This window comes from Zonotrichia leucophrys, chromosome 3, assembly GCF_028769735.1.
Source record: "Zonotrichia leucophrys gambelii isolate GWCS_2022_RI chromosome 3, RI_Zleu_2.0, whole genome shotgun sequence".
NCBI lineage: Eukaryota > Metazoa > Chordata > Aves > Passeriformes > Passerellidae > Zonotrichia > Zonotrichia leucophrys.
The window spans coordinates 105383521-105404945 of NC_088172.1; the positions used below are offsets into that span (position 1 = coordinate 105383521).

General features: G+C 45.1%; 1 protein-coding gene across 7 annotated transcripts in view; it reads left to right on the forward strand.

The window, feature by feature from the left end:
* The first annotated feature begins 4364 nt into the window (after window positions 1-4364).
* The window catches only part of PLCB4 (phospholipase C beta 4), a 171494-nt gene continuing 154433 nt past the window's right edge, over window positions 4365-21425 (forward strand). For 3 of the 7 annotated variants that reach the window (XM_064709817.1, XM_064709818.1, XM_064709820.1), the window contains exon 1: window positions 4365-4511. The gene's annotated coding sequence lies outside the window, so the exon portion shown is untranslated. Of the gene's footprint in view, window positions 4512-11466; window positions 11824-21425 lie in introns of those variants that run through there. The other 4 variants (XM_064709822.1, XM_064709821.1, XM_064709823.1 and 1 more) reach the window with 2 other exon arrangements.

The window sequence follows — 21425 nt, forward strand, 5'->3', positions numbered from 1 at the left end:
GACCTCAAAAATAATAATTGCAATGTCTGTCATTAATATTATATTGTGGGCAGAGGAAAAACATTCCCTTTGTTCCCACTCGTTCCTATTGTATCAATCTGTGTATGTGTAGCTCCCTGAAAAGCCCAGAAGGAAGCTAACAGTCTCTTTGAAAAATGATCACAGATAGTTTTATTTTATAATAAATCAAAGATCTGATACTGGAGGAAATGTTGCTTCAGCTTTCAGTAAAGTAACCTCAGCTTTTCCTAAATCAAAGCATTTGATGGGACATGGGTGCACAAAACAAAGGGATCACAGCTGATTCAAATGATTGGGACCATGAAGATCTGGAACAGGATGGTATTTACAGGTGTGGAAAGTTAATCTTGAGCAAAAGGGCTTTGTACCTGGGAAAAGGACAGTTTCAAGACTGAAGTCTCTTTCATTTTGCTGCGTCCTGCCTAACCAAAATATTTGTGTAGATGAACATTTTGCAAGGGAGAGCTGGTAGAGACATCTACATTTAGAACTGCCAAGACTTCCAGTATTTTGCCAAAATTTTAACTACCAGACTAAAATATTCCAAGCTTGCTGTCTGCCTCAAGCTGCAACAAAATGGCCCAGCAGTGTTCACAAAAACAGTCATGAAAAAAATCAAAAGTACTTTTAATCAAAATTATTCACCTCAGCTCTTTTTTTTGGAAGACCTTAAATTAAGTGTCTGTCTTCTTCAGCCTGCAGCGTGGCCCTGGAGTGACCATTGGCTCAGCCTTTTTGCATTGCAGATGCTCAGGGCTGAAAAACGCGTGCCCTAAGCGGCTGCTGTGCTATCGATTGTGGGCGATGTGTTTTCCCGCAGCACCATTAGCGGCCGATGATCGCACAGCAGAGAGCCCTGTGGCAGCAGGACAGCAGCCCGGCTCTCCCCAGGGACACTGGGGATGGAAACCCGTGCAGGACATGCACCGGAGCGGCTGCGTGCAGCCCAGGTTAATAAACCACACCGCTAATGGCGATTAATTGTGCGCGTGAACCTTCCCCCAGCGCGCAGTGTCAACGGAGTCAGCAGAACATCCGTGTTGAGAAGGAAAATAATCAATGGCCTCACCAAGAGGTGGCATAAATCGGTGAGGAGCACACACAGGTTAGATCGACATGGATCTGTCAGAGATTGGCTGGGAGCCAATGGCACAGAACCACTCTCTCTGAATTTTGCAGATTAGACTCCAGCACGCACCATGTTTCTATGCCTATTGCCTGGATATGCTGAAGGCCAAGGAAAATTTTGCTTTATACAGCCCAAAAATAAACCACTGAGAATAAATTCCTTTGGGTGGATATTCTAAGACCTAGTGGGGCTGTGATTATGAAATGTCCTGCACCCTTGTATCAGAGAAGGAATAACACTGGAAATAACACCAAAATACCAATGTCTTTGGAAAATTCTTTTTCACTCTGAATATGCTGCAGCTCGAGTGGGTTCCTGTGAAGGCAGCTCTAGTTTTTTGCTAACTGTAATCAGGTGAGGTGGCTCTCTACCTTTATGGGGCAACCATTTTAAATGCACTGGGTTTCAGGTGATTGCTGCAGTGGTTAGGGTTGTTCTGCTGTGTTTCCTGCGATATAGGAATTGCTGGCACAGTTCATCTTTCCCTAAATCTTTCTGGTAAGTCATGAGGGTAAAATCTTTAGCATTTGCATATGTTTATATTTGCTGCTCCTAAAGCTGTAATACCCAATGTTGTCCTGTTGGGAGAAAATTAAACAGGACAGCTCTGTGTTGTCCACAGCAAGTCAGCCTAAGAACTAGCTGGGAATTCGGAGGTTCTGGGATTCACTCCTTACTTATCCCTAAGAAGCCAAGTCACACTGGCTGCTGAAGCCAGGAGGGAATCAGGACACAAACAAAGATGAAACTGTTGTCATCAGCTGTTGTGTTTACAAGTCCAATTGTGTAAACAGAGCTGTATCACAACAAAATTCCGAGAAGTGGGAATTTATCTTGATATGAGGGCCTGGCCCAGCCACGTGCAACTGTGTGGGGAGTTCAGACCCTTTGTTTGACCTGACTTTTTATGACTTGAAACACCTTTTATTGTGAAGAACCCTCGACATTGTCAGTGCCTCGGTTTCCTCACAGACCAGTTCCTGACACGGGTTCCTTTGCTGACTGCCCTTCTTTCAGGGAACAAGCCAGGTCAGGGAGTGACAGCGGAAGGGGAAGGACAAAGAGCAGCTTTTTCTAAAGAAACTATACCTCCACTAATTCTGAGATGCCACTGCTTGCCTGCATCTCATGCAGTTACCCAAGTGTTTCAGGTCCCTACATTTTGCTAAAGCTGTTTTAAGAACAGCAATAATGAAGATAATAGGCCTAGTTTTACCCTGGAATAAAATCTCCCTGCACAGGCAGGCAGCCATGACTTATAGTCACGTAGAAGCCATTTTTGGGGAAAAGGAGATAAGAAATCATGGGAAAAGCCAGATAGAGGTATGGACCAGAATAACAATGGCTGTGCTTACAGACTCTGCCAGCTCTAGAGAGCTGAAGACAATCCACACAGGGATTCCTAAGGAGAATCCAATGCTGTTTTCTAGCGAGCAACTGATTATGTCTCACTGGAATTAAAACACTTTTTTGTTACTACTTACATAATAACTTACTTAATTTACATACAGCCCAATGGCAAAAAGAAAAAAAAAACAAACCAAAGGAAAAGAAAGCAATGAAAAGGACACGGAGCACTTCATTTGTGTACACATAAATGCATCCATCTCCCATTCATTCAGAAACAAATGCTTTGGAACCACAAACAAAAACCCCTCTTCCCTAAGCCCTTCCATGTGACATTCAAGCAGATACCGTCCATCTTTAATGGCTGTAATTGCTGCTCCCATATCCTGTTAACTAGATCCCCTTAGCCCTGCCAGCAGCACTGGCCTTGGTCCAGCTCACGTGCTTCTCATCCAGGTTCCTTTGCTATTTCCTTCCTGCACCTCCTTTGGCGTGCTACGCCCACCCCGGCCCTGCCTGCAGCCCTGTGCCCTTGGGGGATTTCTGCAGCGCTGCCTCTGCCCCCGAGCCCATGAGGGATTTCTGACTGAGCCTACTCAGCAAACACAAACATCTGCTCAAGGCAGCACCTGCCTGGGCCACAGGAGCCCCTGAGAGCGCAGCCCTGCTCTGCTGGCAGGCTGGCCCTGGAACCTGGCCTGTCATCCCTGCTGCTGCTCCCAGTCCCCCTCTGCTTGCTTCTTTGATAGGCAGCTGTGGAAGGCAGAATATACATATATATTTTTTTGTTTTTGTTTTTTTTAATCACATCCTAGCAGTGGTGTCGGGATGGGGCCTCTCATTCCAAGCTTGGATTTGTGCAGTGTATGTTACAGGATAATATAGCCTGAGATCTTGGCTACCGCGTTACTGGCTCGAGTAGTTCATGGCAGTGCAACGCCCTTTCTGTGACTAGCAGAACTATTCCAGGTTTTCCTGCACTGCTTCCTCAGCTCACGCTGGATAACTTCTCACCTGTAGCTTGCTGTCTCTCCCCACACCCGCTCTCGGTGCCGGTGTCCCCTCGGAGCGGTCCCACACGTTCCACAGCTCACTAATAAAATCCAAAGTCGGGCTGCAGGTGAGCAGGGATGGGAACCTGCCCTGCCTGTCAAGCTCGGCAATTTGTTTGGTTTTGTGGGCGTTTCACGTTTGCTTTTTTTTCCTTGACGCGGGGGAAAGCATTTCTCTGAAATCATGAGGAGACGGGGAAAGGTGAGACCGGGCACACGGTGACAGAAAGAGGGGAGCACAGGGAGGGCACCAGGGCAGCCCACGGCAGTGGTTTGTGGACAGTCATGAGCTGGGAAAGGGCTGGCCAGGGGATGTGGGAAGAGGGAATCCCCCGCTCCAGAGCTGAGCTCCTCCAAGGCTCACTCCAATAAACCTCAAGGAGTCCAACTGTAATTCTGAGACGAAAACTGCAGGACTGTGGGAACCCCCTCCAGCGGCCTCCGCACCATCGCCTTTCTCCCCTTGGCAGCGTGGGGAGCAGCAGGCCTGGCGGGAGCACACGGGGAAGGGGGATTTCCTCCTCGCCCTTTCCGATCCGCGCCGGCGCGGCATCCTCGGGGGCACCGTGCGGTACCTGCGGCTGACGGCCGGGGCCGCGGAGCCTCCGCGCCCGGGGGAGCCGTGCGGGCGGAGCTCCGCGCCCGCGGCCCCGCCGCCCACTTGCCATGCGCTGCCCGCAGCCTGCGCGGCGGTGGCGGGGGGAGCCGGCGGCGGCCCGGCCCGGCCCGGCCAGCGCAGGCGGCAGCCGCCCTGGGGTTTCCCCCGTCCCTGCCGCGTCTCTGGGCGCTGCGGGGGTTGAGGCGGGCGCGGCGGCGGGGGAGGAGGGAGGGGAAGGGAAGGGAAGGAGGAGCCGCCGCCGCTGTGGGGCGGGCGGGTCGCACACACACACAGACACACACAGACACTGGCACGGCGTGAGGAGGAGGAAGAGGAGGAGGAGGAAGCAGCCTCGGCGCTTGAGGTACGGGCGGCTGGAGCGGCCACCATTGAGGCGGGGGGGACGGGGGGCGGCCGCGGCTCTGTCCGCGGCTTCGCGCCCTTGGCGGGGAGCGGCGCTGCCCGGGCCCCCCCCGCGCCGGGCCGTAACCTTGGGCTCCCCCGGCCGCGTGGGGCCGGCGCGAGCGTGTGGGGCTGCCACGGACCTGTGGGGCTGCCATGAACCTGTGGGGCTGTCACCTGCGAGGGACTGTCGCCGTGTGAGTCCCTCACCCCCGTGTGGGGCTGCCACGGACCTGTGAGGCTGCCATGAACCTGTGGGGCTGTCACCCGCGAGGGACTGTCGCCGTGTGAGTGCCTCACCCCCGTGTGGGGCTGCCACGAACCTGTGGGGCTGTCATCTGCGGGGGTCTGCCGCCGTGTGGGTCCCTCATACCCGTGTGGGGCTGTGGTACGTGGGTGTGTGTCACATAGGTGTGTCTGCGTGCCATGCACGCCTGTGTGCGACACGCATGCAGGGCTGTGTACACACGCATGTGTCCGTGTGTCAGTTTCACCGGTGTCCGTGTGTCACTTTCACCCGTGTCCGTGTGTCAGTTTCACCCGTGTCCGTGTGCGGGTCCCTCCGTGTGCGGGTCCCTCCGTGGATCCGTGTGGGTCCCTCCGTGGGTCCCTCTGCGTGTGCGCCCGGCCGCTGGAGTCCTCCCCTCATCCTCGCTGCTGTAGTTTCTGAGTGTATCCGGATTTTGTCAGTGCTGGGCGGTGTGACAAATGTTTCTGTGTAGTTAAGTATAACTTTCTTGCAGTGGGTTTTTTTTTCCTTCTTTTTTTCCCTTTTTGTTTCCCTTCTTCCCCCCTATTTTTCCCCCCTTCGCAGGCTTACCTTTGAAGATTGTTTGTTTTCTTTTGTATATATCCAAAGGTCTCTGGGGGTACAAGTGCTCCTGTTGCCTCTGTCTGTGTGGTTGGAATTTACAAGACATTTGTAAATTGCATACTGGTGATTTTCAAAGCAAGGTGCAAAATGTTTCCATTTCCATTCCATAGCCATTCCAAGGCTGTGCACTGTATTCCTTGCACGACTTTGAATTATGTGCAGTCAGACACCTGTTACTTAATCCTGTTTATCCTTTGCAGTTACAGTTATCCAGCCTGGTCTTCTTTTTTTTTTTTTTTATTATCTCAAAATAAAGTACAAATATTCCTTTATGCTAGCATGTAGTAGAAACCCAGGGATCTAATGCGCTTGTGAGGTATTTAATGTGTGTTTGTTAAGTAATACTTTCCCAAAGGGGGATGATTTTAGAAAGTTATAGAATAATCATTATCTCAGGGGGAGTTTATATAATGTTAAAGTGTCCATGGGGATGCATCTGTGGGAAGGGTGGATTTGACACAAAGTCTTGCACAGTATAAATCTTCAGTAAAGTGTACATCATACATCATTCTCTGTTAATACATAAATAATGTTTCTGTTTCTCAAACTTTGCCTGCTGTTGCACCATGGAATTTTCAGTTTAATAATTGGTGTTGAGGAGTGTCCCGGGGAAAAGGTCTCATTTTGGATCCTGTGAGGGGATGGAGCAGGTTCTTCCATAGCACGTTTGTGTTCAGGGCCGTGTTCTGGAGTTTACTGAGCAGTGCTAGCAAGCTGATACTGCTTCTCACTTCGGGTCAGTTCCTTCCAGCCTCTGGAAGTGTCATGGCCACAGTACTTGCAGGCTTTCACCAGATCAGGGGTACCCAATAGTGTCATGAACTGCAAAGTAATTACTGTTATATGCAGCCAAGCAGTTTTGAATTGTGCAGAGACAGCTCCTGAATATGAGTTCAGATTTATTCCTCCCTGCAACTGGTACCTTAATGAAGCAGTTAAATTACAGATCTCTAGGATGAGAATTCCTTTCCACAGCCATTAATACCGGTGTGCCTTCATGTGTCAGTTTTGATTCATCTCTTGATGATATTGCTAAAAACCAGGTATTGATGGGAAAGTCAAACCCCTGGTGAAAATATGACTGCGTGGCTGTCAAAATAAAATGTGAGGATCTGACTTGATTGCTGGCTGTGGATATGCACTTGGGAGAGTAACAATGCCTTTTATTTTAAAGACGTGCACCCACGCACAGGAGCTTTGTTCTAAAATAGTGCTTTCTGTCATGAATTTATGCATAACCTACACTCTCTGCTTTTTCTTAGAATGCAGGGAAGAGACTCTCTTCCTCTTGAAGGGGAAGACCAAAAGGGGCAGGAAAGAGAAGTCATTTGAATTTCCCTTACTGACAGAGGAAATACTTCTCTGTTGTGTTTCACACAAAATATTGTGTTGTTTTCACCTTTTCAAAAACAACGGCGAGTTGCTTGGGCTTGACATACGCTGCTGACTTCTGCTGCAGACTTTGGGCATTTGTTCCAGTAATAGCTGGCTGTGATGGTGAACTTGGGGCTGTGCTGGAAGTCTGTCAAGTATTTCTTACAGCTGTGGAGGAACTGATGGCTTCATTTTCACCAGGCTTAGGTATACTGTGTTGAAAGCTTGTAGCGATATAAGTTTTGTGCTTACCAAGATGGCTTGGTTTGTATTTCTGTTTCATTTTTTATCTTGTCATTTCTGTGGGCTTTTTGAATTGTTTGGTGGTTTGCTTTCCCTGGTGGTTTTAACAGCTCAATTGCTATTCCTTCCTCTTCGTAATATGCCAGAGACTGAAGTCTGAAACTGCTGGTTTATTATTTTCCTTAAAATTGAATTAATCCCTTTTCTAGAGGAAAGGGAGGAAAGGAAAGAGGAGTACTTATGAGAATTTTAGAAATGAGAACCAAAACTCAATGCAGGCATCTTACCTGAGAGAGACTACTTACGAAAATTGTACCTCATTGATTTCGGAGAAGGCTGCTTTCCTCTACACTTTCAATCATCTGTCCCATTAGATTTTGGGAAGTGTTGTAAATTGGTTTAGAAGTGAAATTTTCCAAGTCATAAAATCTCCGGTTGGTTGTTAGTGGAAATCATTACGAAGGGTTGCATAAGCATTATTTGTGGGATGGCTAATCAGCAGCCTGGGCTTAGTTCCATTCTCTAATAAATAGATGCATTGTGCTACTTCAAAAATTGCAAAATTGATGGCTTGAGCACATTTACTAATTTTGCCAGATATGTAATGCTTCTGGTTCAGGGAAGACTCTTTGATGTCTGGAGAAGTTGCACACAGTGGAGGTGTTTATGATCCAGCCCTCAAAAGTTTTTTGCTTATACTATTTAGGACATCTTATTCTTATGAAAGATTCATGCGTAGCACCACATCAGAATCACCTATGTGCACACATCAAAGGCTCAGATGAGTTTTATTCAGCAGGACTCTCTGGGAGCAGGTTTTGTGGTCCTCTTGCCTCTGCAGAAAAAGAATGTGAGTTTTGGACTTTGTGTTCCAAAGAGCTGACCTGTAGAGGGTTAGAATACATGGGATATCAGTGGTATAAATACCAAAGGTACTGTGCTTTGGCATTAGCCATCCTGCTTTGCTTGTATCTTGCCCTGTGAACACCAAACTATTAAAATCTACCTTGCTGGTCCTCACCCCTCCTATGGTGGTAGTGTTTTCTGGAAGTTTAGTAAATATGGCTCAAGGGGCTTGTGAAACTGTGGAAGAGGACAGGTTCCCAGCCATTCTGGAATTAATTCATTAGCCTAGTAGTGAGGTCCTTGTTCCAGAAGGACATGCTGAAGTATCAGAGTGCCTGGAATAGGGTGCCACAAGATGGGGAGCAGCATCAGAGCAGCCTTTCTGTCCCTGCCTGTGGGGTGCTGATGCTGGGAATCTGCAGCGTTCAGGGCAAGACGCTCCCAAGCGGCCTCTGTGAGTCAGAAATAGATGGTGCAGCTCAGCTGTGGCTCTAGAGGCTCCTCTCCAGCAGACTTCTGGGTATGGGCTGCACATGTCTTCCCTGCAGGGATCTTGGAGGGAAATCAACACTTGCATCCCCTCCTTGTGAGGACCAACGTCAGCTTGTGCCAGGTAGTGAGGTGCTGTGGTCAGTTTGCCTTACAAGTCGTTCTACATGTCAGTCACTGAAAGAAGTACTTGTTAAAGTTGCACCTGTGCAACAGCAAAAGAATCTTGAGTTTTGGAGAAGAATGAGACAAAACCTTCATCTTCCTCTCCTCTGAAGAGCCTCCTAGCCTAATATGAAATCATAGCAAGCTGTTTCCCTTGTTATTACTCTTGGATAAATGGTGTTTGTAAGCAATTAAAATGTTTCATTTCACCTTTAGAGTTCTTAGAAGCACTAGTCAGTTTTCCTGTGGGAGAGAGCCTGTTCCTGGGGAGCCATGTGGGTCACTGAAAGGTTAGGTTAATGTGGTGTATCTGCTCCTGAAAAGGGAGAAATACAAGGGATCCAGCTGTTAAGGCCTCTTGCCTTTTGCACCATGTAGGTTTCTGTGGCAGATGGGGCTGTCACTTGGATCTCTTTGTGGTTTCCTGTTCTTTTCCATTGCCAGTCAGCGTTGTTAAGCTCCATCGTGATCCTGTCCCACCTGTGGATCATAGCTGGTCATGGGACAGACAGACCATGGGTACAGCACTGAGCATCCCTTGTCCTCTATTTCATGACCACCTTGCAGGTGAATCCATAATCTGACTTTATGCAATTGCTCCAAGCTGCCTGGTAAAAAATCTATTCTATACCCCATAGGTGTTCCTAATTGCTCACAGTGGGTCTCTCACCTTTCTGTATGCAATAGCCAGGGACCAAAGTGCAGCTTAAGAAGTTGGTTGGCAGCTGTTGTACATCCAAAATTAGGGCCTTGCTTCCTATTTTATATGGGATTATAATTGTACCACCATGAGGCCCTGCTCCAGGAGAGCTGAGAGTCCCTGGTTTGATCTTCCCTCAGAGTAAGAGCCTGTTCCTTCCCCAGGAACAGTAACTGGGAGCTTCGGCAAATGAGGTGAGACAGCCAGTTTGGAATGTGCTCCATTGTAAGGGCTGTTTGCAGACTGGTGAAATTGGTGGTGCTGAAGTTACAAAGTGCCTTTGCCCTCTCCCTTCTGCAGAAACCGGTTCTGTTCAGTTGACTTTGGGGCTCTCAAATTGAAACTTCCTTTGTGAGCCAGCCTTGCAGCCTAGAAGACCTTGAGCAGGTGTGTAACATTGCAGAGGCTGGATTGAAAAGGGACTGTTCAAATTAAACCGTCTACATTATTCCTTCTCAGATGTTGTACCAATAGACCCTTTACTTGAAAAGTCTTAATCTAGTCTTGGTGTTTGTATTCTGTTGTTTTTATGTGCAGCACCATCTGAAATTATGAAGAAAAAAAATTTACAAATGTTATCGAACTATCAAATAGTTACATAGAAGTAATTTATGTCTGCAGTTGGTCTAGCACTATGCCAGCCAAGAGGGGATATATATTCAGCTACAGAATTTTGGGTGCACTTTAGTAAGGAGGAAATGGGTATGAAAAAGATATTAAAGGGCAGGCTCTTTATTCGTGAAGTTACAGATAAATTTCCCTTTCTAACAATTTCTCCATTCAGCCTGAGCACGCACGTTCGTGCAGACTGGAAGTAATCATCCAGGAGTTCAGTGACTAATAAAGGGAGCAAAAGAGAAGAAGGACTTGGAAGGTTAATAAGGAGCATCTCTTGGATTCCAGTGATCTCGAGTGTCCATGATCCTGTGAACACTGATGATGTGGAAAATAACAAGTAATAAGGGAGTTCTCTGAGATGTAAGCTGTGGTCTTGAATGAAGTCAGATGAAATAACTTCTCATAGCAAAGTGGCATTTTTTAACTCCTTGATCTTGTAGACCATTCCAAAACTCTGCGAGTTTTTCTGCTCCCATTTTTATACTCCTTGAACATATTTATTTCCCATGCCTAAAATTGCCATGTCTTCCACATTTGCCCTTTGGTTTTCTTTTCTGGGGATGTGCACTGTGGATGTTGCTGCATGTGCTGTACTTGTTGCACATACAGATGCTCTGTGCTCTCCTCTGAGCTGAGGCTGTGTGCTGGATCCAGGGGCTTGACTCCATCTCTGCCATCTCACTGCTGCTGCCACTGCTGCCACACAGGGAAGAAACGGTTTGATAGCTGCACTGAGAGCCTGTTTGTTTTGAAATACGCAAAGTAGGATAATTCCTACAGAATTCTTCTCGGTCAAGTGTGTGTTGAAATGGGATATGAATGCCTTATTGGCAAGTAGGAAATTGAGCCATGGAGTGGTTTCTTTGGCAAGGCTAATGTGATCTGTTGAACCCAACAGAAATTGGTGTAATTTTTTCTATGAAGGACTGTGATCATGGAAAGAAAAGTGTTTCTGAAGAAGGCAGGGAGAGAGGCTGATAAATTCTCTGTAGGTTTGTTTGCAGAGATGAGAAGGAAGCTCAGATGTGTTAAAGGAGAGGTTGGGTAGCATGGTGTTGTGGTGACTGCAAGGCAAGGCAGAGGCTGTTGGATGATTTGATTTTACTACTTGTTTTTCAGATATAGTTCTTGAGGATTAGCGCAGATTAATTGGGTGCTCTGGTGGATTTGGAGAGCTGTACTGCGTGTCTGACATCAGCAGAGAAGAGACGGAGTAATTATTGCTTTCTGGTCTTTCAGCCTGTGTTATTTGTGTACTGCTTCCCTACAGAATACGCTTAGGAACAGTGGTCACCCAGTAAATGACAGGGGAAGATGGAATGTGGTTGCAGGTGTATCGGAGCAGATTGCAGATGAGGTGCTGCAGTCTGCCCCAGGAGCCGTGAGCTGCAGGTAACGCGGGCACTTTGGCACCCCTGCTTGGCCCCGTGCTTCTCACCCGGGAGATCTCCTGTGGCCGTGGATGCTGCAGGAGCTCTCGGAAATTCCCCCCAGCGTGCCTGCCATCCCTCACATGATGCGCTTATCTGCTTTGATTGGAGAATCCCCGCGCTGGAGGGAAGGTGGGGGCTTGGGGCGGGGAGCGCTGTGCCCTGGAGAACAACGGAGGGCTCAAATAGGGCAGCCCGGGCGGGAGCCTCGGCCGGGCTCGGGGTGCCGCCTTCCCCCGGCTCGGGGGGCTCGGGGACCCTCGGCCTCCTCTGCTCGCTCTGGCAACAGCAGCGCCCGTGTGCCTCTGCGTGTGCCGGGGGAAGGTCCTGCCATCCCTGCTGCGGCTGAACCGATACGGAGACTCATTTCCTTTTTGCCAAGCCCTTCAGATCTGGCAGCGTGTAGCAGAGTCTGGCTGTTCTTTTTGCTGATGCCCTCGGTTTTGGCTGTGAAATACAGAGTGGCTTTTTGATGACCTGAGACTGTACCAGGTGGCTGGGAGGAGAAATAACTTCTGAGAAGACCTTGGCCCAGGTGAGGACGAGCTGGGCAAAGTTTTTTTTAGTTGTACAGGTTCCTGCTTTCCTGCATTCACACGTCACTGGTATAGTTTTGCTTTTCTCAAGCAGGCTCCTGTCTACTTGGATGCATCCTAAAGTATTGTGTATGTTTGGCTCTGCCTGCTTTTAATTTTTTGTTTGTTTTTCTTTACAAACTGAGAAAGTGCTGGAATTGGTATGTGTGCTAAGGCTGGTAAAGAGATGTTGTTAAAATGGTCTCCTTTGAGATATCCTAATGAGAGCATGAGCTTAACTAGAAGAGCCATGTAAGAATAGTTGGTGTGCTGTTTCATCTGTGTGACTTGATACAAGAAAATGTCTTAAATTAGTCTTTGCATCAGGTAACAGAACTATTTGCACTGCTTTCATGGGAGTAATCCCATCTCTTCCCTGTGGAATGAATGAAGAATGACACCTTGGAGGAAGCATGTGGTACTTAACTGGGAGAGTTAATGAGTTGGTGTGGTGCTGGTGGGCTCTGTAAGCTGCAGGGATGCTGTTGTGGGGTTGTGTGCTTGGGAGAGAGAACCCCAGAGGCGCTGGGAGAGCACAGAACCCCCAGAGGCACTCGGAGAGAACAGAACCCCAGAGGCACTCGGAGAGCACCCCCAGAGGCACTCTGTGAGCCCAGCTGCCTTGGTGGTCACAGAGCTGTCTGGATGCAGCCCAGAGTGAAGGTGCACAGAGCCTCGGAGGGACAGGAAAGGCCAACAGCAGCATCAGTCCTCTGCATGTTGCCTTTACCTCTCTAGAGAGCTGGGTGAGCATTGCTGTGGAGAAATGCTGGGTGTTGTTCCTATGCCATGTTCCCATTTGCTGGGTGTGGAAGGGATAAATCTCCAGCTCTGCTGGTCTGGTTGAGTTCTTGTGGAAGATTTCTTACTAGTGAAGTTTGTACTGTGGAGTTGTGGTCCCTGTATGGATAGAAGAATCACAGCTTGCTTATACCTTTATCTGGTAGTCTGAATCATGCAAAACAACTTCATATTCTCTGCTGCATCTTTGGATTGCAGTCTGAGAAAAAAGATGTTATGTTGGATTTCGGCTATGGTGACAGTCTACCAGGTGATTGATTTGGGGTTTTGGGGGACATTTTTTTTTGGAGTTTGTTTTTCCTTTTTTTTTTTTTTTAACTTAAAGAACATTGTTCTTATTTGAAATGATTTTTTGTTTGTTTGTTTTGTGTGGATTCCTGTATGTTAGTTTCTTACAGCTTTCCTGTGATGAGCTAAAGCCTCATGTTACCTAACTGCATTTCCAGATGTGAGGAAATCAAAAGTATATGTTTGCAGTAATTCTTTGCTATACAAACACATGTATTTATTTTGTAAATGCTTCTTGTATTTTAAAACACACGAGGTGAAAGCAATACTTTACAGGAGTAGCTGTGAATTGGCATGAAATCCGTTACTTCTGAAAAAAAAGTGATCTTTATTGCTGGGGATTTTTTTTAAATGAAGTCTGTGGCACTTCAGTTTTCAAAACCAAATCAATCTGCCAAGAAATGCGTGCTCTGATTTATATACCTTTGATTTAGTTATGCTCAGTTTATAAACAGTGCCTGGTAATCTTCCCTGATCTCATCCTGCTTTAGTTTTTAATTTACCCTTGAAAAGACACTGCTCACTTTAATCTGGAATAACCACCTCCCCTCCCCACAGCAGAACCAGTGAATAATAATATTGTGAAAACAAAGATCTAAGTGCAGCTCTCAGATATGTGACATGTTAAAAACATCAATTGAACTGATCTGAAATTATGTGGAAAAACATCCAGGTAGTTTTTCAGGTAATTTTGAATCATCAAATGACTGATTCCGTGAGTGGTTTTCCATGAGTCAGGTGCTGAGCAATGTGGCGATACTTTGCAGCTTTTGAAAGCTGGAAAACAGTTTTTGATCCTCACAGGTGGAAATGGCAGAGGAAATTGCATTGCTGTGTTAAGAGTTACATTATTTGGTTTTAAGGAATTGGCTCCATCCCACTGTAGTTTAGTGTCAGGATGTTTGCTGGGTATTTTCATTCTTGCTTTTAAGTGCAATTGTTTTCTTTACAGAAGACAATAATACTACAGGGTATTTTTTTCCCTAGTCTGTTTTGGGGTTTAGTTTTTGAATTATTTAATTTTCACAGAATGAATTAGGTTGGAAAAGGCCTCTGAAATCATTGAATCCAGTCTATGATCGAACGTCACCTTGGCACTGAGTGCCATGTCCAGGCTTTCCCTGAGCAGCTGCAGGGACGGTGAGCCCACCCCTCTCTGACCACCCTGAGCCTCCCCTGGAGCAGCCTGAGAATAAATGCCAATAAATTATGGCATTTATTCCTGCTCCTGCTTTCCTGGGAGAACAGGCTGACCCTCACTTGCTTACAGCCCCTGCCAGGGACCTGTGCTCCCTCAGGAAAGGGATACACCTGAAAGAGTAGCCTGAGCCTTCAGCAGCACTGCAATGCTCATGAACGCCTTCATGAACAATCTGAAATTGGCACCAAAACTTGTGCTGCTTCACCTGCTTCATTTGAAAGATCTGTGCAAGCATTTCTTCAAAGCATTAGTGAAAGTAATTAGCAAAGTAAGGTGTCGGGTTTGTGTTTGTTTTTTGCTTTTCTTTGTAGGAGCTATAAAACTATATATGTAAACACTTCAAAATTGTAGACTTATGGTATTTTTCAGGTGAGCTACATCTCTTCCTTAAAAAGTGACTGGTGATTTAAAATATAACCACTTTTCTGGTGTTGTTTCTTGATTTCATAAACCATTACCTGAAATCCTTCAGTTACTGAAAAGCCAACTTATAGTTTCAATTAAAAGTGCTTCTGTATACATGAATATCACATTAATTGCACAAATAAATTTCTGGCTGCCTTTCTTTTTGTAGGAGTTGATGAAAAGATAATGCTTCTCAGTTAATTTTAAATCATTTAAAGGAAGGTTTATTTAATCCTTCCCTTCCTTCCATCTCTCCCTGCTATCATCACATCTTGGATTTTAGAAATTAACAAATGTTGTCTAAAAGGCTGTGGCAGGGAATATTTTGCTTATCTCAGTGATCTTCAGTCCAGCTGGTAATTAGCACTTCTCTTAATGGCTGAGATATAATTTTAACAAGATTTGACTATTCCTTTTCAGCACTGTGTATTGACAGAGCGTGGGTGTTGCAAGCAAGTAACCTGAGTCCATTTGAGTCTTGCATCTCAAAATTCAATTCAAAATCATCCTGCCTCATCTCAGGGGCCTTTTGGATGGTTATGGAAATTTATCTGATCTCTCTTACTGTGATACTGTTGTGACTGGGTTTGTGCATCTGCAGTTTTATCAGGGATGATTCATAGGCCAAAATGGTGTTTGTCCACTCAGTGCTTCATTCCTTTCCCCTTTCAAAGGGAAAATAATGGGAAAAAAGCTATTCTGTCTGATAGATAATAGCTTCTCTTTTATTGTTTGGCAGTGTGTGGTTTTGTTTTCTTCTTTTTCTTAATAATGAAATTTGACCTAACAAAAGAAAGGTAACGAGAATCCAAATAGTGTCAGGACTTGGCAGGGGGATTTACCATGTATGAGGAAAAACCTGACCTGAGTACAGCACACTGCAAGTGCACAAACCCAGCCCTGCAGAGCTGGAGATTGATTACATCAGTCTGTAATTTTTGCAGCTGAAATAGTTAATTAGAAACCTTAATTTCAGACCTTTATTTGTTCCCCATGGTCTGCACATCTGATGGGGCTCCGTTTATCCTTCCAAAGCAAAGCCTACATCCACAAAGCGGGCTCAAGCCTTCTCATTTGTAGCATCAGATGTCAAAAGCATTCCCTTTTTAAGGATTGAGAGGTACTGGTGGAATTTTAGATGGCCACGTTGAGACTGATACAATTTCAAACGAGTTTTTAGCTCAATTTCAGCCAGCAAGGAGTGGCAGTGAGGACACTTTTGATCCTGTAGGAGGAACAGTGATACTCCTGGGTTAGGACAGGTAACCCTTTGTGACACAGGAGGAGAGGGGCCCAGACAGAAAGCTGCTTGTTGCTTGGTATTGTTTTGGTAATTCCACCACCCTGTCCCCCTGTCTTTTGGGTATGGGCATAGCTGGTCACACTTTAAAAATTAAAATTCTTTGTTCTAAAGGAAGACTTGGGTTAAATACAGTACGACACACCCCTCACCCACAGTGTTCTGATTAGGTATTTTTCAATATCTATCTTAAATGTCATGATAATGCCTGACAAGAAGGCTCACTGTCTTGTGAACCACGAGATCCAGAGCAGATTTCAGCAGTGCACATCAGAACAAGTGCATAGTTCCAGTCCTGAAAGTATGAACCGAAGAAGTACAGCACAATGTAAATGTCAGCTGAGGAATGTGAGGTAGGTTTGGTATGATCCCTTAAGGATTCTTTGTTCATGGCCTAAATTGCAAGGTTTCTGGGGCAGGGACGATCCTTGCATTATTTATTTTATGGCATTTATTCCAATGCATTCTTTGTTATTTTTTATGTAACCTGCTTGGTGCCCATTTGCTGATACCTCAGATGAGGGAATACACTGCAATATAGTGTTTTTAATTAGAATATATATACAGAGCTGATATATGCAGGTTAAAAAGAATTGGCAATCCATGCTGTTCAGTCCAACGTGCTGAAGTACCTAAGCAGCTTACAGACTATTTCATCTCTTTACGTTCCAATTGTTGAGACCTTTTTTAACGTGGCAAGATGACTTCTCCAAAGCTTGCAGCCCATGTGTGTTAGCAACAGGGATCCTGGTAAATTGCTTCTTGACCTTGACTTGGAAATCAAACTGTAGCAATCAGGGACATGGCCATGCTCTGCCAGCCCAGCTCCCCGGGGTGCCGGGTAATGTATGGAGCAGGGCATTGCTACACTGCTCACACTCATGTGCCACGCAGTCCTAGAGGCCATTATCTTTAATGCCTTTGTTATGCAACAGATCCAGTTTTGATTTGTAGCCCAGAAAGAGCAGAGTTGCAGGTTTAGAAGCACAGTCTGTTATAGGATATTTATCAAGCAGGCTTTTTGCATATGGATGTTGACAGCAGTCTTGCAGCAGAAATTACAATGTTCTTCTTGGTGTTGTTTCTGAGGTTGAGGATTCCCTGTGTAAATCTTTTAAGTTAGAACATAACTCAGGAACACCTTTTTTTTATTGCTTTGGCAATAAAAATGGTATGGGCATAGTCTGAGTCAGCAAAGCTGGCTTAAAGGGACACTCAAGTGACAACCATATAGATGTATAGAAAGAAAATTTCTTCTGCAAAGAATCAAAGTAGCTGCAGACATCAGGCCTACCACTGAACATTTTAAAACTAATTTATATGGGTTGTGTCATTTCGGTTTCCTCCCTCTTTCTTTTGTTCTGTGAAAGGCAGCAAGCAGCAAACCCTGAACAAGCTCAACTGCTCAGTTGGATGAGAAAAGAAATAGAAGGGGCTGGGCAGAAATTACAATCTTACAAAGCACAGATCTAGAAAGATGTTTCAGCTATGCTAAAAATTATTTACACTTCGCAGTCTTGCAGTTCTCAGTGATCTAATAATGGTTCTGGAATCTCTCTTTTAGGCGTTGTACATATTTGTTAAAAATGCTCCTTCACCCAAAGAATTTATTGCACTGGAATAGGAGGAGCCTAGAGCTGAATACAGTTTTTGGTATATAAGAAACAGAATAGAAGTGTGAAACATTTCCAGCTACATGTGTTTAAGATCAGTCTAAAAATTCAAGCTGCATGTTTTAATAATTTTTGATCAAGTGGAACTTCAAAGATTTTGACTTCCCTTTAAAGTGTAAATTTTTGCATTGGACAATGTAGCACAAACCAGCACTGGCTGCCATCAGATGAGATTTGCTTCAGTGCAGCTGGCAGCATCAGGCCCAGGATGTTTGCACAAGGAGGCTTTGTAAACCTCCTCTGCAGAGCTGCAATGCTTTGATCTGTTTACTGGACAAATCAAAATTAAACCGATGTCTCTTTTTTTCCCTTTTCTTTTTTTTTTTTTTTTTTTTTTCCTTAGGAGAAACTAGCACTCAGGAAATCTGGCTGGCCATATCAGATTTTGCCCCAAGAAATTGCATTAGTTTCAAAAAGAGGCATTGTACTCCCAGCTTAATGTTTAAACTCAGTGTCAAAACGTTAGGGCAGAATAATGCACACTGATAATGCAAATGGTTTTCTTGGGTGGATTTCAACTGCTGTGCTGCTGTCTGGGAGAAGATGTTTACTTTCTTGCACTGCAATACCACGCCATTTCCATCACAGTCATGCCACTTGCAGCTAGCTGGTTGCAGCCAGGTTCAGCGATAAGAAATCAAAATTGTTTTCAAATGTATCTCTGTTTATTACAGTGTAACTTTTCCTTTATACTTCATATTATCCAGTGACTAAACATGTTTACTTTAAACGGCCTCCGTGTTCCAGGTGGGTAGAAGCAAAACAAAAGTGCATTTGAACCAGTTGTAATTAAATTTCTGCTCTGTACATTTTGTCAAGACAAGGAAAGCTGCTGGCATTTAAACCTTGCAATGCATTATGGAGTGACTGCCAGTCAGATCCTCCTATGGAATTAAATCAAATTGGAAAGCAGAGTGAGAAAGGGGAAGAGAGATTTGTGTGAATTAAATGACTGCGGCCTGTGGTTTGCCAGGCTCTCCTGCTTTTGTTGATGATGTCTGCTTATGTAAACTTCTTCCCACCACTTTCTTCTTGAACTTTGCAGCAAAGCAGTTTTGTGTGGTAAAACATCTGCTGGCATAAAAGTGGTTGTAAATAAAAAAGTCTTTACTGTGCAACCCAGTAGGAAGGAAAGAAAGGATGGAAGGGAGCGTTCTCTAGAAACACAGATGGCTTAAGTCATTAATAACATTTTGTGAAATAATTTTAAAAATATGATTGCTAAAAATGGGACTATATGAAGAAGCTGAGTGCATCTATTTGATACATTTGGAAGAGTTTGCTGTTAAACTTTCCTGGAGGAACGAGCCCAAAGTGATCAAGAGTGATGGGACCAAGAGGTTTCCATAAAACAACAGGCCTGTTCCATGTTATTTTGTACTGTGCAAAATAATCTTGTATTATAGTATGGGATGTAATTATCTCAGTAAATATTCAGGGGAAAAAATAATGCTGCTTAATCCCTTTCTCTTGCTGTGCTGGAGGATTGGGATAAAAACGTGTAGATCACCACACGCAACGTTCGAGCTGCTGGCCTACATTTCAGAGCCAGGCTGGCAAGGAGCAGGCTCCCAGTTTCTGGAACACAGAGTGCATCCCAAACAGAACTATTAGGCTGCAGCAGGATTTATGTGATGGTGCCGAGCTTTCCCTGGAGATATCAGATTTTATCTTGGTGATACAAAGTGCTGGCCTGAAAGGAGTATCCATCCTCTTCCCATCCTGTCACCTGCTGCACGTTCCCCAGGGCCTGCATTAGCTGCTCACTTTCATGTTGGAGTCCAGGCCTGTTCCTTCCTTTCTGTCCTCTTTGAATGTGGTGGGACACCTTTAAACTTTACTCTTGGTTGGAGTGCAGGTTTTTATGATAATAATTAATTTTGTTGGCCCAAGCTGAGTAAAAGCATTTACCCATAATTGACCTGGATTCTTTGTAATGCTGTAAATGAAGTCTTGGATTGTTAATGCTTTCATCAGTAATGAGTAATTTCATAGATTGAAAACCTTTTAAACTGCAGCATGATGATTTTGGTTCCAGAGAATTACTAGAGGTGACTAAAAATTGAGAATTCCACCAGGGAAAAAAAAACCAAACTAACCAAAAAACTTCCTTTAGCCATAGGTAAAATTCCCTCCAGGAGTTGTAGGATAGTATATAATCACATCCAAGACACCCTGAAATTCTCTGAGTCAAATTGCAGATTGTGTATTTTGGTGCTGTTACATTTGCATTCTGATTAGAGTTTGTAATAACTGTTCTGTATTGCACAAATGCTGCTGTTGTTTATTGCTTGGCTTAAGTTATGTGGAGTTTATCATATAACTCCTACTCTGTAGAAAAAGGTCTAAAAGATTCTATTATCTACACATCATTTGGGAGGGTGTACTTTATTATCAATTGACAGCTTTTCATGAAATGGAATCTCTGGGCTCCAAGTACTTGACATCTGTGTGAAAAGAGTCTGCCTGTTTCAGGAGGGCAGTGCCCTGAGTCTTGCTCAGCAAACATCAAGGAGTGATTGCACCTTTCGGGTTAGCTATATGCACATTGACCCCGAGTCAGGAGCTCTCCTGAGTCAGGATTTCATGGCTGGAGGCAGAGCTAGGGCTGATGGGGTGGGGTGTGTGTGGCTCTGGTAGGAGGCTCTGTGCTCCCTTTGGTTAATAAGTTTCTGCCTTAGTGAAGCTGAATGCAGCAGCCCTTGATAGAATTCTGTGGTTTCTGAAAGTGATTCCCATCGTGGTATTCCTGTGACCATTAATTGTGTTTAACTGTTGGTTACCTGCTTCTTTTGTCCTTTTTGGAGTCATACTGTCAGGTTTGTGTTTAGTGGGGATCAACAGCCATCTGTGCCTGCAGTCAGTGCCCTCCAGGTCAGAATCAGTGCAGGGAGGTGCAGAGCTGTGGGAGCTGAAGATGCTGCTGATCCTGTGGGCGAGCACACGAAATGTTCCAGAAAGATATGCCAGAGGCTCAGATTATGTAATGCCTCGAGCAGGAAGCCACCGAATGGTGTGTGGAGCATGTCAGCAGCAACAGCCTGATGTCCCTGGCAAGGCTCCACGCCGGGAAGGAGCTGGGCTTTCTCAGCAGCCTCGCAGGAGAGTGAGGGACGTGCGGCGAGGCCCTGGGAGCAGCCTGGCCCGGGGAGGCAGGAGCTGACACCCCATCCCTCACTGGGCTCTCCTGCCCCAGGTGTGAGGGTGACAGGCAATTCTTCACATTGTCCTCCTGCCTTCTGTGTTTGCCTCTTCTTTTGCTTTGTTTTTTGCCTTACTCCTGGATTCTGAAAAAAAATACAAACAAAGAAATGACCTTTTCAGAGCTGTGCATCCAGATTAGGGATATACAGGCAATTCATGTCTGAAAAATGGTAACAGTTGTGTGTCTAAAATTAACTAATGAGCTATGGTCAAAGCTCCTTTCCGGCACAGAATGAGAGAAGGTTTGGTAGGTAATGATCATTTCAGTATATTGACAGACTAAAATTGTCATGTTTAAATTAAGTCTCTAATGGTCTTTTCTAAATTGGGTGCTTGTACTTTGCTTTTAATTAGAATGAGGCAAAAGGTCCTTATTGGAATTCTAAAGTTATACTCTGGGTAACTCAAGGAGGTGATTATCTGTATCCAAGTGTCCATCAATGGGAAGGTCTTGCAGAAGTGTGTATTTGCCAGGTCATTTTCTCTGAGCATTTCAGAGTGACAGGTGGAAAAGAACCTTGAATGATGGATCCCTTTGGATGAAAACTTGTTTTCCGCTTGAAACTAGAAATAAAAGAAAAAAATTCTGTTGACAAGCCCAGAGTCTTGGCAAAGGTTGCCCATCCTTTTGAAGGGTCATTATGATTCAGCTGGGTCTTTTGCAAAAATAAGTCTTTTCCTTGGAGCTTA